Source organism: Schistocerca nitens, chromosome 2, assembly GCF_023898315.1.
Source record: "Schistocerca nitens isolate TAMUIC-IGC-003100 chromosome 2, iqSchNite1.1, whole genome shotgun sequence".
Taxonomy (NCBI): Eukaryota; Metazoa; Arthropoda; class Insecta; order Orthoptera; family Acrididae; genus Schistocerca; species Schistocerca nitens.
The window spans coordinates 18188182-18201377 of NC_064615.1; the positions used below are offsets into that span (position 1 = coordinate 18188182).

General features: G+C 44.9%; 1 protein-coding gene and 1 pseudogene across 1 annotated transcript in view; one reads left to right on the forward strand and one right to left on the reverse strand.

Annotated features, from left to right (window-relative positions):
• Positions 1-13196, reverse strand: part of LOC126234244 (uncharacterized) — an 818625-nt gene that overhangs the window by 524150 nt on the left and 281279 nt on the right. The gene's annotated exons all lie outside the window — the stretch shown is intronic.
• Positions 9940-10057, forward strand: LOC126238146 (5S ribosomal RNA; annotated as a pseudogene).

A 13196-nucleotide genomic window follows, 5' to 3' on the forward strand; every position in this document is an offset into this window, starting at 1 on the left:
ACACTGGTATCAACAGGAGTGCCCGAGGGAAGCGTGAAAGGTTCGCTATTATTTTCTACATGTGTAAGTGATCTGGCGGGAACCATGGGCAAAAGTCTGTTGTTTTTTGCTGATCATGCTGTGGTGTGCGGGAACATGTCGAAGTTTAGTGGCTGTACGAGCAAACAAGATGACTCAGACTAAATTTCTAGCTGGTCTAATGAATGACAGCGAGCTCTAGATGTAGAAAAATGTAAGTTAATGGGGAATGAGTAGCTTTAAATGCGAACATCTTAGGTTAGGCTTTACCGTGACTGTTATTGACATTAAATGAAACAACAAGTTTACTGTTACCAGCCACTGTTTATTTATTTCCACGACGCGTTTCAAAGGTTTAAACCTCCACCAGCAGGTGGATTTACATTTGTTAATATGACATAGTTTCCGACTCCATATTTGTTTACAAAATATGATAGTATACATGTGATGTGTTACGACTGTGAAAGGAACCGGTGACCACTGGAGGTACTTTATTTTACTTATTTTATGTTTACCGTTAGATAAACGTTTAATTTTTTGTCAAAAGAAACCCAAAACCATGTTTTGAAATAGTGTTTTATTTCTTCACTAGACAGTGACACAAGTTCCTCCGAAAAATCGTAACACAAGACACACACAAATGTCATATTAACAAATGTAAATTCACCTGATGATGGAGGTTTAAACTTTTGAAACGCGTCATGGAGATAAATAAACAGTGACTGGTAACAGTAAACTTGTTATTTCATTTAATGGGTATGAGAAGGGAAAATAAAACTCAGAAGCAGCAGTAGTGTCACGCTTGACGCAGTCACGTCGGTTAAATATCTGAGTGTAACGATATGTGAGTCTAACATTGCAGAGCAATATGAAATGAAATGGGCATGAATGGATTGTAGTGGGCAAGGCGAATGGTCGACTTACTGGGAGGATTTTAGGGAAGTGTGTTTCACTGTAAAGGACGTCGCATATAGGACACTCGTGCGACCAGTTATTAAGTACTGTTAGAGTGTGTCGGATACACAGCAGGTCGGATTAAAGGACAACATCGAGGAAATTCAGAGACGGACTGCTAGATTTGTTATCGGTAGACTCGAGCAACACGCAGCTGTTACGGAGATGCTTCGGGAACTCAAATGGCAGTCGCTGGAGAAATATTTACCAGCAATCTGGACGCATCCGCTGTCTCTAGAGCGGCCCGGTCTGCCGGCGCCCCTGAACGCACACCGTGTTGTAAGCTACAGCTCAGCTGCTTGTCTTTGATTCTCACAAAGTTCGCCCAAGCTTGCTCTTGTTCCCCATACGCGACGAGTCCGAGCCTCGAAAGTTTCAAGTTTACACAAAAAAAAGGTTCAAATAGCTCTGAGTACTATGGGACTTAACATCTGAGGTCATCAGTCCCCTAGAACTTAGAACTACTTAAACCTAACTAACCTAAGGACATCACACACATCCATGCCCGAGGCAGGATTCGAACCTGCGACCTTATCAGTCGCGCGGTTCCGGACTGAAGCGCCTAGAACCGCTCGGCCACCGCGGCCGGCACGTTTACACACCCTTCTCTTTTCCGTTATCTGCTTAAGTGTGTTCTTCTAGTAATAAAACGTTTTAGTGACTCATACTCACTCATTTAACATTCTTGCTTATAAATGTGTGACATAGAGTCACTTAGGACGCTAGCGACCTTTCTAGTAAATACGCATATAGCTGTAGTTAAACTGGATGGGTCACATAAAAGCTCATACAGGAAGTGAAGAATAACTTTATTGATCACAACGGTGTTTCGGAATTATTTCCATCGGCGTAAATCCAATTGCGTTACCATTCGTGCACGTAACCTGAGATGGCAGTCCGTCTACTCATGTTGCATGCAGGACTGGTAACGCTCTCTCCTTGTGCTAGCTTTGCACCTCGATTTCTCAAAATGGAAGTAATTCCGAAGCGCATATCGAATAACTTATGATCAATAAAGTCATCTTCTTCCGTTGTATGATTTTTTATGCTACCTAGCCAGCTTAACTACAGATCTAGCATATATTTTACGTTCTGGTTTCAAAACATTTACTCCCCTATAATTTTCACCCCTGTTTCTAGTGCATTTTTTGTACACAGGTGTAACTTGGGCATGTGACCAGGATATTCTGTTTTATATTAATCAGAAGCACGTACAGGATCATTTATTCAGCCCAATATTACGGATACAAGAAAACATCAAGCAGAATATGAGCAACATATTTACAATAGAATTGAAAGAGTGCGATTCGTACAAGAAACTGTTACCGGTAACACAATGAGATAAAATCAGCTTGTGTTTTGAGCAAAATCGAGACAAATATGGAAGAATTTAAATCGGCTAATAAGAAACAGACAACCATGAAGCGTTTCAAGTGGTCTGACAGCGAACCAAGATCGTGTTACCGGAAGTCGCTGTATGAGTTCCACCACCGAGGTATCCTTCAGCGCTCGTTATGAGTTGCCGCAAGCAGAGATCCAGAGAAGACTCGCAGAAGACACAGTGAAGACCAGACGATCCTCGAAAGTCTGTCATCGATTCTTGCGCCACAATCCTCAGTTAGTTGAAGCAGCTACTCAGAACCAAGGATAGTATTCAGTGAAACATACCACTTTGAATCTAATAGAAGAAGTTAAGTATTTTTTACTTGTTTTTATGAGCTTCGATTACATGTCAGTATTGTAAATAGGTCTGAATTTTAACGCATGCGACACTTTATCTTTGTACATGTTGTCTTCTCTGTTCTTTGGCCTCTTTCTTCCGCAGTTGCACATATACAGTTTGTATAGATTAACTGCCGAATTTAGCTAGCTCAGTGAAACTGCTGTGTGCAAATGCAATCGCTCAACACATACACAGGGAAGACAAAGAAGAATGGAATGAGAACCGTGAGTAATGAAAAGAATTAAAACTTTTTATAATAATAAGTAAAGCATGCGGACTGTGTATAATCAAAACGAACAAAATTGAAATAAAAAATCCATATGTCATTCAAGATGGTTTTAAAAAAATCGAAACGCGTCTGGTCTTAATAAGACATTCGTTAAAGACGGCAATTAACCTACAAAACTATGTCTTTGTATTTGTAGTATAAAAAAGTACCCCGTATCCACTGCCTACAACTGCAGATACAATTATAGTCATACGACGTATGATGGGTTACTTAGGAGGAGCTAACTGGAGACTAGTAATCTACACCTACATCTAGAGACAAACTCCGCAAATCACCGTATGGTGGACGTAGAGGGTGACAGTCTTTTCCCTTCCGAATCCACTCGCAAATGGAGCGAGGGAGAACGACCATCTATATGCTTGCGTACGAGTCCTAATATCTCTTATCTTGTCTTCACGATCCTTAGAATCGTACTGCAGTCAGCTGAAAAAGCCTTTTTTCTATGTTTTCTCAGAAGCGTTTCGCGAGAAGGTCATCTTCCCTCCACGGATACCAATACGAGTTTACGAAGAATTTCACGAGTTATCAGCAAACAGTCGCAAACTGCAGGTCACCCCATCCATCAGACTGCAAGAAGTGTTCTGTCACACCTCTCTGGGACACCCCTGACGATACCGTTGTCTCTGATGAACACTCGCCGTGAGGAAGACGTTCTGATCTCTATCGCTGAGCCTGAAATGTAACCACGGACGATACGAAGAATCATATGCAATGGCATCGAAGAAATTGGACTGCTCCTGCCGCAAATGTGGAGAAGAAAAAGATCTTGATGGAAACAAGCGACGGTCCCCGAATGTGGGATGTAGTGGACCATTCAGTGTGAAAAAAATAGTGTACATCAACATTATTCAGATTATAGTCGAATTACCTTCAGATACAGGAAATCTGACAGTGCCTAGCTCTCCCACAGCAGAGAGAAGAGACCTTAAAGGAATATTATTTTATTAACAATGTTGTATGTTTTCATAGCTGCTACATATCGGGGTAGTACGAGATAACACGAAACTAGCCAGTGTTGTTCAAGTTCATAATGGCATACTCGCTATGCAGATTCGTGACCGGCATGCGTGTGACTTGAATATGTTCAAATGGTTTTTATTTATATTGTCTTAACTGCAGAAATTAATAAGAAGGATGGCCAGTTTAATTTGTTTAGCAACAACACGCATCGAAAACCGACACACACGGATCACCCTGCACAAACTATCAAACCACCACCCGAGCCAGAAAAGAGGCATTAGTACGCTCGTAACGAGAGCAGGACGAATATGTGAGGCGCAACACCTCAAACGAGAAATGCAACACCTGGAAACTGTCCTGAGGAGCAATGGGTACTCCGCAAATTATATTAGAAGTGTAACAGAGCCAAACACTCGGCGAAGTAAGGAACCAGAAAAAGAAATGTCGGGTACGGCCTTTCTGCCATACATTCCCAGAGTGACGGACAGAATCGGCCGTATATTACGCAAACACGACGTAAAGACGATTTTCAAACCGACAAGGAAGATTAAAGAGTGTCTTAGATCGGCAAAGGAGAAAAGGGACCCACTTGTAATGTCGGGAATATACCGTTTACTATGCACATGCGGACAAGTTTACGTCGGAATGACTGGACGATCAGTCAACACCAGGATCAAAGAACATATGCGATATTGCAGGTTGGGGCAGGTGGAGAAATCGGCCATGGCAGAGCACGCACTGAATGAGACCGACCACGAAATAAAATTCGCAGACGCGGAAGTTCTGGCTGTAGAGAAGCACTATCAGAGAAGCTGTAGAAATACAAAAACACGAGAACAGCTTCAACAAGAAAGAGGAAATCCTTAAGGTAAACCGATCCTGGCTTCCCGTGCTGCAGCGAACGACCGTCGAAGGTAGCAAGAGGAGAACCGCACCGGAAATGACCGCGGAGAAGCCCTCGGACGTTGGCGCGCCAGGCACATATAGTCTGCGGCCGCGAGCTCGGCTCCAGTTCACCACCGGCAATGGAGGGTGAAGCTTTGGCAATGCCAGCCACTCGTGCTGGCGAAACGTCCGTAAAATCATCAGATGAACGTCGGCCGATGAACCCGAGACGGAAGCCAATAGGCAGTTTGACAACAAGTGGCCACGAAAGCCTTAACAATTTTGAACAGCCATTAAGTTTGCTACAGAATAATGAGTCTGCATCAGTACCATTAAGCTTGCGACGGAGCACATATCATCATCAGATCCAATAATCTTGTTTTAGTACTGGTGACAACGTACAGAGTTTCACGTATCGGAGTAAAGGTCAGAGCATACTTGTATGATGTGATCATTATAGTGACGTGTTACTCCAGAACAAGCTTAACGGTTCTGATGGTGGCTGCTTAGCAGTTGAAACTTCGTGAATATTATATAATGTGCTCCATAGAGAATGTCTAGTTTTAAGAAATTTGAATATGTGGTACTATGATTTTGTAAGAGAATTAATTTTTTTTTTTTTTTACATACAATGTGATTCAGCTGCCCCTAGCTCAGGGAGTTACGCAGCTTGCGATGCCTTCAAATACCACGTGCAAGATTTGTACATTCTCTTGCTCGTTGCACCAAAACTATTATTTATTTATTTATTTATTGACTTATTTAACCTGGCAAGATTAGGACCATCAGGCCCTCTCTTACATCTAACCAGGCATTCTACTTATTTTACATTCATATGCTTTAGTAGGCATGTTAAACTACATCTAGTACAAAAAGTGAAATAAACAATTAGAAAGGTACACCTGGAAAAATACATACATATAGAGTTTATATTCGTAGATCATAAGTACTGTTATAATTAGACATTATTGAAGAGACAGATTTTAGATAGGAGTGCTGGCAGCAGGGAGTATGAGGGAGACTGATGGTGAAGGGAGGAGAAGAATAGAGAGACATGATGAAACATAATTAAGGAAACATAAAGGAAAAGAAGATTGCGTGGCTAATAGAGATAGATGAAGAGGAAGGCATCTCAGGAGCAAGATAGGAGACGCTAGCTTTGCTATTTGACAGAGGAGAGGATTGGCCTTGTACATTAATTTTGTGGAGAACGTTATGAGGATGATAGTAGGAAATGCTTCAATTTCTTCTTAAAAACAGCAGGGGATTGAATTTTGCGCAAGGTAAGGGGCAGTTTGTTCCACAGGCGGAGAGCGGCAACTGAGAAAGAGTTTGCAAAAGTTTTTGTTTTGTGAGTGGGCACAGTTAGGATACCAAATAAGAGTGACCTCGTGTTTCGATTATGATGGCATGACAGGTTTTGAATCTCTGAAGCAAGGTACTGGGGTGCTTGCGCGACGAGGAGTCGGTGAAGTAGACATAGAGTGTGGTAGTCACGCAATTTGTCCGGCCGCAGTCACCCTAGCTCGGAGTATGAAGCACTAACATGATCATATCGGCGAATGTTGCAAGGTGTAACGCACACAGGCATTCATGGTTAGCTCTAGCCGTCTTTTGTTTTCACTACTCATGCCTTGTTGAATCACATCACAATAGTGGAGGTTCGGTAGAACGAGTGCTTGCACGAGCTGGCGTTTCAAGTTCCGAAACTTTTTGAGAGCAGAGAGACAAGCAGACGTCTTTCGGCACACTGCGACTGTATTCTCCGCCCAGTTGAGATGCTCATCCAAAGTTACACCCAAGTCCTTCACTGTTTTCTGATATGGTATTGGAGTACCGTCGAGCAGAATAGGAGGTAGCCTTTCGCGGAAATCTGAACTTATTAATTTCTGATGGGCTATTAAGATTACCTGCGTCTTTTTTGCATTTAGTTTAAGCCCCAGGTTTTTCGCCCATGTCACTACTGAAGACAGATCATCATTCACCTGAGCGATTGCAGTGTTTACATCTTCAGGTCTGACGCTTAGGTAGAGCTGGAGGTCGTCGCCATAGAAATGATATTTACAGGAGGACAGAACCGACGAAATATCGTTGACATATAAAGAAAACAAAAGTGGTCCTAAGACTGATCCTTGTGGCACTCCCGAGGAAACATGTTTCCAGGAAGATTTTTCATTTACGCAGACAACACATTGCTGTCTGTCTTTTAAGTAGCTTTCAAACCATCTCATTGCACTATCAGAGAAATTAAGCTGTTGCATTTTTCTGAGCAATATGTCAAAATTAACAGTGTCAAAAGCTTTGCTGAAGTACAGTAGCGTCAATATTGTTGCCTTTCGATTGTCGATGGCATATTTCAGGTCATCAGTTACTTTAATTAGAGCAGTGTTTGTGCTGTGATGTTTACGGAAACCGGATTGAAATTTGTCATATAGGTTGAATTCATGCAAGTGTTCAGTGATTTGGTCATGAACAATATATTCAAGTGCTTTGGAAACAGCAGGCAGTATGCTAATTGGTCGGTAATCACTAGGCAGTTGCGGGTTTTCGATCTTAGGGATGGGTCGAATTATGCTTCTTTTCCATGCAGTGGGGTGTATTCCGTTCACGAGGGAAAAATTAACTATGTCAGTTAAGACAGGTACTAAGATATCGGCAACATTCTTAATCATGGTTATACCGATACTGTCGTTGCCTATTGCATCAGAAGAGATTCTCATTATTGCTTTTCTTGCCGTATTTGTTGTTACATGTTTTAGATGGAAGGTATCGTTGTTAGTTATCCTGTTTGGGGATTCTTGTGGACGGTAATTATCAGCTGTGCTGGTATTCAGAGGTGCAGAGAAGAATTAATTTAATTCGTTAGCTGACACATGAAACGTAGTTTCCGATTTTGCCTTTCCGACCCCCAAGCTACGGAGATTCTTCCATAGAGACGTGGGCGTCAGATCGCTGCATACAAGGGAGTGAGCGTGCCTGATTTTAGCATTGCGAATGCATTGTTTCACTCTGTTCCGTAGCTTTCTATATTCTTCGAAACGCTCGGGTTTCGGATCTGCCTTGAAACGCCTGTGGGCAGCATCCCTATTAGTCATCATTTGACGTAATTCATCTGTCAGCCATGGAGCAGGAGATTTTCTTACACGGAATGTGCGCAGAGGTGCATGTTTGTCATAGAGGGCAGTGAGTTTATCACCAAGTTCATTAATTTTGCCGTCGATTGTAGGTTCTCTGATTATTTTATGCCATGAGATTTCTGAGCAATCGGCTGTTAGAGCGTCAAGGTCAATACGTTTCATGTTCCTACAAGTTATGTAACGCAATTTGATCCTTGGGGGCTGCACATCATGTGCTGAGAGGCCAGAGGCCGATGTTTGACCAACATCTCTTACTTTGTCAGTCTGTTTCGTTGCGATTACGTCTATAAGAGTATTAGTCATACAGAAAAAAATTAACTTTACATTTTCGTAGGAAATTTAATGTTGTTATATCGTGTGCAGGGAAACTTTTTGGCTTGAGGCCATGGTTTTCAGGCTCTTCAAGAAAAACATGTTTGATGATCACTTTTGTACGTTTCTCTTGAATAATTCGAAAACTGCGACCTCTAGCGGAAACGAATCCCAGCAAGAAAGTTAACTAGATTAAATTTCCTGCAAAAAGAACCTGTTCATTTTTGCTACAGGACTGACAGTTTGCATGCAGCGAGTGAGAGAATTTGAAATTCTTGTGCATGGTGCCGGCCGGAGTGGCCGAGCGGTTCTAGGCGCTGCAGTCTGGAACTGCGCGACTGCTACGGTCGCGGGTTCAAATCGTGCCTCGGGCATGGATGTGTGTGATGTCCTTAGGTTAGCTAGGTTTAAGTAGTTCTAAGTTCTAGGGGACTGATGACCTCAGAAGTTAAGTCCCATAGTGCTCAGAGCCATTTGAACCATTTTTTTGAACTTGTGCATGATATTTGAAGGCGTTGGTGGTTGCATAAAACCAAGTAGCGGTGGCAACTATATCACCCTGCATTGTACGAGTGCGTGTGAGGTTGTAAAAATCAAAGCAATAATTTAAAAAAATCCTAGTCTTTGTTCGTATGACAGCTCATGATCGAATTCCTGAAGGCGGGGGATTAATTTATCGAAACCGGCAGCCTTAATAAGGAATATTATGGCAGAGGCGATTTTCAGTTACTGATATTACTTCATTTTCCGAGTATGCGTCCTGTGCGCGTATCAGCAGAAGTTTTGAACAAAGCTGTTTGCAGTAAATACGTACAACCCAGTTCCAAATCGAGTGAACGCCACTGTCAACACAACGAAACGTCCACAGAGCCATGGCATCTGTGTCTACGTTTGCGTTCTCCCGAGCGGTCTGCATTTCAGGAACGATTTTCGCTGTGTGACGAACAGTACGGACAAGGAAGGGAAACAAAAACGTGTCTCTAGTGAGGTAGAGCGAGGACAAAAATAGAGAGAAAGGGAGGGAGAGAGAGAGAGACAGGAAGATAATTCCGCTAGATTTATGCGAGTCGTGAAACGGCGAACGGATTTTTGATGGCATTAGGCAGCTGCGCTCGCTGCTCGTTAGCGTGGGACGGGCAGCGCAGTATAAACAGAGAGGCGGCTCTTGCCGGCGCGGGGTATCTGGCGGCGTCGGCCGGCGTTGCGCATCAATCACGCCGACAGACGGCGGATAACGCATCCCGCGACCCGCTGTCACGGCAGACTCCGGCCGCCGCGCAGAAAAACGAAGCGCGGTTGCGGTCGCGCGAGTCACGCTTCGCCCCCGCTCGGCTTTTCGGCGTGTAGCGGGCCGCAACCATCGCCGCACTGGCTGTCAGCGGTCGGAGAGTCAATTTCCAGGACAAGTGAATTAACGAGGGAACAACGTGTTGGTCAGTCTGGTTGGTTGCACTTGTTAACTGATGCGTACGGCGCGCGAAGGAGTATAAAACTGCGCAGATGCAAGCAGGACTTCCGCACTGAGAGTTTGGTACAAACTTCATTACATATGTACACTGAAGAGGCGAAGAAACTGGTACACCTGCCTAATCTCGTGTGAGGCCACCGTTAGCACGCCGAAGTACCAGAACACGATTTGACATGGACTTTACAAATATCTGGGCAGTGGCCTTGCCCCAGTGGATACACCGGTTCCCGTCAGATCACCGAAGTTAAGCGCCGTCGGGCGTGGCCGGGACTTGGATTGGTGACCATCCGGGTCTACATGCGCTGTTGCCATTTTTCGGGGTGCACTCAGCCTCGTGATGCCAATTGAGGAGCTACTCGACCGAATAGTAGCGGCTCCGGAGAAAGAAAACCATCATAACGACCGGGAGAGAGGTGTGCTGACCACACGTCCCTCCTATCCGCATCCTCAACTGAGGATGACACGGCGGTCGGGTGGTGCCGATGGGCCACTTGTAGCCTGGAGACGGAATGCTTATTACAAATATCTGAAGTAGTTCCGGAGGGAATTGACACCATGAATCTTCCAGGTCTGTCCATAAAATCGTAACAGTACGAGTGGGTTGAGATCTCTTCTGAACAGATTGTTGCAAAGCATCCCAGATATGGTCAATAATATTCATGTCTGAGGAGTTTGGTGGCCAGCTTAAGTGTTCAAACTGAGAAACGTGTTCCTGGAGCCACTCTGTGGCTATATTGTACTGCCGGAATTGCCCAAGTCCGTTGGAATGCACATTGGACATGAATAAATGCAGGTGATCGGCCAGGATGCTTACGCACGTGCCACCTGTCAGAGTCGTGTCCAGACGTATCACGGGTGCCATATCACTCCAACTGCACACGCCCCACACCATTACAGAGCCTTCACCAGCTTGAACAATTCCCTGCTGACATTCAGGGTGGATGGATTTATGAGATTGTCCCCATACCCCTACACGTCCATCCGCTCGATACAGTTTGAAGGTCGTCCGACCAGGCAACATGATTGTAGTCATCAAAAGTCCAATGTCGGTGTTGACGGCCCCAGGCGAGGCGTAAGCACGAGTGGGCCTTCGGCTCCGAAAGTCCATATCGATGATGTTTCGTTGAATGGTTCGCACACTGACACTTGCTGATCGCCCAGCATTGAAATCTGCAGCAATCTGCGGAAGGGTTGCCCTGTTGTCGCGTTGAACGATTCTCTTCAGTCGGCGTTGCTTCCGTTCTTGCCGGATCTTTTACCGGCCACAGCGATGTCGGAGACTCGGTGTTTCCCCCACTTCATCGCTACCTCGGAAATGCTGTGTCCCATCGCTCGTGCACCGACAGTAACAACACGTTCAAACTCACTTAAATCTTGATAACCTTCCATTCTAGTAGCAGTAAACGACATGAGAACTGCGCCAGACACTTGTCTTATATTGACGTGCCGACCGCATCGCCGTATTTTGCCCTGTTTAAATATCTCTGTATCTCAATAAGCATGCCTATACCAATTTATTTGGCGCTTCAGTGTAGATGGTTCAAATGACTCTGAGTACTATGGGACTTAACATCTGAGGACATCAGTCCCCTATAACTTAGAACTACTTAAACCTAACTTACCTAAGTACATCACACACATCCATGCCCGAGGCAGGATTTGAACCTGCGACCGTAGCGGTCGCCCGGTTCCAGACTGTAGCGCCTAGAACCGCTCGGAAACATCGGCCGGCCGCCACTAGCCGACATTGCGCTTCTTCAGAATCCTACCATGCAAGTGATACACACTGCAGGTGTAACATGGTCCGTACCACGGCAGCTAACAATGTACCAGGTGGTTTCAATTAAACTTTCTTATTTAACACGTTATAACACGGAAACTAATTACCGTACGAGGACCAAACTTGTACACGGGGAACAGAAATAATGCAGAATCATTTCATTTGAAACACTTTTAATGCGCTCCTACGGTACTTCATAACATTACATACCGGTACCATTTCTGGTACGAAAGGGGCTCAATATGGCGCCCATTAGTGTGCAGAAGAGCCTGAAAGCGCAGGATTGCATTCTGCACAGCAGAATGAAGCATGTCGGTAGGTATGCTCACCACCTCTCTTGATATGATGGACTTCAAATCAGCACATGTGTGAATGTTTCCTTGCTAAACGCTGTCCCTCAAGTAGCTGTACAACCAGAAATCACAGCGAGTGAGCCGGCCGATGTGGCCGAGCGGTTCTAGGCGCTTCAGTCTGGAATGCGCGACCGCTTAGGTCGCAGGTTCGAATCCTACCTCGGGCATGAATGTGTCTGATGTCCTTAGGTTAGCTAGGTTTAAGTAGTTCTAAGTTCTAGGGGACTGATGACCTCAGATGTTAAGTCCCATAGTGCTCAGAGCCATTTGAACCATCTGAACAGGGAATGAGATCAGCTTATCGTGCTGGCCAAGCATTTGGAAACGATCGGCTGATAATTCGATGATTTCCAAATGTGTTTCGGAGAAGCAGCGAACTTCACGAGGGATGTACCATGGGACCCCACCTTGCATGAAAACTGTTGAGTTCAATCTGTCTCTCTCCTGTAGGGCGGGTATGTCACGCTGGCGAAGCATACGCAGTAACGCTGACCAGTCACACGGCACGTCTTTGGTCCCTGAGCGCCAACCTGTTCAAAAAAGAATGGGCCAATGGTGAACGTAGCCGTGAAGCCATACCATTAGGTGACACGTTCACCATCAAAGGAACTTTATGCAAAGTGGCTGGAGGTGAAGATCTCCACTCTCGGTATATCTGTGTGTTCACCTCGGCCGTCAGAAAAAAATGAGCTTCGTCTGCCCATAGGATGGTCGAAGGCCAGACGCCGTCAACTTCAATCCTTGCAAGAAAGTGGAGAGCGAAATCAACACGTCGTTGCGCGTCCTGTGCTGCAAGCTGCTGTACGATGTGGATCTCGTACAGATACCACTTGAGAATGGTTCGACGCACCTTCCGTACAGTGGACTATGGGATGTTTAACTGTCGTGACACAGCACGCGCACTGCCTGACAATCGGAAACTGCGCGCAGCGTTGTCTGCCATAGGAACAGCGATTTCACCAACCACCTGTGGTGCAACCGGTCGTTGGCCTCTTCCCGGAGCGACGTGCAGTTCTCCTGATGATTCGAACTTATTCATCATGCTTCGCACAGCTGGTGGAGAAAGAAGAGCCTTCCGTAATCCTTTCAGCCGGCATTATTCTCGAAGTGCAGCTGCAACATCACTATTGTTTTAGTAATAGAACTTCACCAGTAATGCCCTGCTCCTTTTGTCCAAGCTCATGTTGAGACGTCAACAAGTGCACTGCGACTGGCCAGGTGTGTGAGACTATTAACCAGGATGACTGATCACAGCATGGAACTGTACGTTGGCGCTGTGACACATGGAAATCATGCACCTCATACTCTGGACGTTAA